Source organism: Lynx rufus, unplaced genomic scaffold (genome assembly GCF_022079265.1).
Source record: "Lynx rufus isolate CCGP_SWC_20201006 ecotype Redwood Valley unplaced genomic scaffold, mLynRuf1.p SCAF_3, whole genome shotgun sequence".
NCBI lineage: Eukaryota > Metazoa > Chordata > Mammalia > Carnivora > Felidae > Lynx > Lynx rufus.
The window spans coordinates 192,038,861-192,041,914 of NW_025814845.1; the positions used below are offsets into that span (position 1 = coordinate 192,038,861).

General features: G+C 38.0%; 1 non-coding gene across 1 annotated transcript; it reads right to left on the reverse strand.

Annotated features, from left to right (window-relative positions):
* Positions 1-2,461: 2,461 nt before the first annotated feature.
* Positions 2,462-2,613, reverse strand: LOC124521458 (small nucleolar RNA SNORA62/SNORA6 family). Its single transcript, XR_006964539.1, has one exon. It is a non-coding gene; the product is annotated as a small nucleolar RNA SNORA62/SNORA6 family (small nucleolar RNA).
* Positions 2,614-3,054: the final 441 nt, after the last annotated feature.

Genomic DNA, 3,054 nt, shown 5'->3' on the forward strand with positions numbered 1-3,054 from the left:
TTGAAAGACCATAACTGTTCTGTTCAGGTCCTATTATGTATTTTCACCCTGTTGGCTTGTACTATCTGAGCATCACTTACTCCTCATTTGTTCATACAACAAACATTTTTGTGGGGCGCCTGGGTGGCCCAGTCGGTTAAGCGTCCGACTTCAGCTCAGGTCACGATCTCGCGGTCCGTGAGTTCGAGCCCCGCGTCGGGCTCTGGGCTGATGGCTCAGAGCCTGGAGCCTGCTTCCAATTCTGTGTCTCCCTCTCTCTCTGCCCCTCCCCCGTTCATGCTCTGTCTCTGTCTCAAAAATAAATTAAAAAAAAAGTTATAAAAATAAAAAAAAAAACCACAACAAACATTTTTGAGATAGTATGTGCCAGGTGCTGTTCTGACTACTAAAGATACAAAGTCAAATGGAACATCACACCTACTCTAGGAACTCACAACCTAGTGTGAAATAAAGAAAATAAGTCAGTGGTTGCATTTCAATGTAAAATAGGTGTTGAGTGATTATACTGTGATAATCCAGACAAGAGGCATCTGGTTTCTTTTCCTTTTTGATAAGTAATTAAGGCTTCCTTGTAAAAAACCCATCAAAGAGCCTCCAATAAGGGCAACATATTAAACTTTGGTCAACTCATAACAACTCTTCTTGGTTGTTTAACAGATCATCTGTGGACACCACATAGAGGGGTGTTGCTATGAAAGAGGAATGTGAACTGTATCATGGGCCCCAAGTATGGGGTACAGGGGATAAATGTCCAGGGGAAAGATATGCCAAGGGTATCTTGAGTGTAAAAGGACTGCGTGTTGAAAATATGAGAAAAGTCACATAAGTCATTTTGGCTTAGATCTCTTGCTCTCATGTAAAACCTACTTGGAAGCATTTACTCTTAAAAGAGTAAAGGGTATAAAATCTTGCCTGTGCCCATAGTAGAACTGTTGACACACTGCAATAAGTTTTGTTGCCTGTGACTTTTTATAGCAGTTATATTAAGGGCTTCATTAGATCGGTCTGTGGGATATGATACAGTGATATTAAAGCAGTAGATAGCTGGACATGTTCTATCAAAAGAAAGGATCCTGATGCATCATCAATGTTTCTCAGGCAATAAAGCAATTCTTGTAGCTGGTGCCAGTAGAGAGTACAGAGCATCTAAAAAACCTGGATGCAGAAACAAGAAGTAGGCTTTAAATATCTAGGCCTGAAGATATCAACAAACAAAAGCAAAGATGCAAACACTGAAATGAGAATTCTCTTCAGTCCATAGTTGGAAGCATAGAAATTACACAACTGTCTAATGTGTTAGTGGTAAATTCAGAGTGGACACATTTCCTGATGTGCAATAACTATAACTTTTAAGGCTATAAATGAATCCCTGTGAAAAGAATCTTGACAATTTTCAAGCATAGAGAAAAGGATACAAATAGGGACCAATAAGAGAAAATTTGAACTCTATTTAGTAAGTAAATAAAAAAAACCGATCTCTGGTTATCACCTTTCAAAAATAGACTTAGTTTATTAGGCCAAATATACTTTTTGAATGCGGCTAAAATGGGCTTTGGCAAAACTCCAAAAGGAGTTTATTTTTCTACGGAAGTGGTCCTTGAAAGAGAAAGCTCTAGAAACTAATTAAAGAGCCCAAAGGGGAATCCATTTTGTCTTCTACTCTGCAGATTTTCAGTTCTGATCCTTCAAACAGTCCAGTCTCAGGCCATAACAAAAAATTGACACAGAAGCAGAATGGACTAGAAGTTCATACCAATGAGGAAGTAGTGGGCTGTGTTTTGGCAAAGAAACTCACCTATTAATATGCCATCTTTTTCCTGAGACTTGAGTTTCTTTAAGAGTTTTTAAGTCTAAATTCGAATGCTGCAGAAAACAAACACGCAGAAGAAATGCACCAAAAAGCAAAGAAACAAAGAAAAAAAATAAGAAAAGAAAAAAAAATCTCAGCATCTACATTTATTGCAAGGTTTTGATTGACTTGATATATTGTATATATTGTATATATGGTTTTGCTCCAAAATTAATTTACATAAGAATTTTGAATGACAGCCATAATGATAATCAAGTCCACTTTTTATTGCTTTCTATGCACACAACACTGTATAAAACATATGATTACATTTTACTCTTCCCAATGATCCTGCAAGGTATTGTTAGCCCCTTTTTTTTTTTATTTTTTTTCAACGTTTTTTTATTTATTTTTGGGACAGAGAGAGACAGAGCATGAACGGGGGAGGGGCAGAGAGAGGGAGACACAGAATCGGAAACAGGCTCCAGGCTCTGAGCCATCAGCCCAGAGCCTGACACGGGGCTCGAACTCACGGACCACGAGATCGTGACCTGGCTGAAGTCGGACGCTTAACCGACTGCGCCACCCAGGTGCCCCTGTTAGCCCCTTTTAAAATTAGAGAAAACTGAGGTTATCAGAAACTTTATTTTACTTTACTATTAACTTTCTTACTTTTTTAGCAAGAATTACTATAAAACTCCACTCATTGGGCCAGAGACCCTTGTGGTGTCAGAAAGATTTGCCCCTCATGTAACACACTACCTACACTTGTGAGTTCAGTGGCCAGCCAGTGGCCTCAACTGCAAGCTTTAACAACATGCAGAGAGATTTTCAAATCCACTGTAGTTAAACTACTGGCAGACAGCATGGCAAATAGAGTCAAACAAATTCTAAAGACTAGTCTTGTTAGATTGTACCATCAAGTCCTACTTTGTGCCAGAAAACGTACTTAACATTTTTATGTATACAACTGCCTTGAGTACTTTATAAACTCTGTGATGTAGATACTAACATGTGCAGTTCAGATAGTGAAAGTGAAGTTAGAGGTATTGCAAATAACAAAGTACACGCAGCTAGTAAACATCGTAAGTTGTATTGGAACAGAAGTTGGTATTACTCCAAAGTCCACACTCAATTAGATACCTAGGTAGCCACTAAAAAAATAAATATTAAACTGAGATAAGTGATTATTTCCAGTTTCCTACGTGTAACAAATAAAACCAACATAACATAGTATGTTACGTCTAGTTAGAACATCATAATGT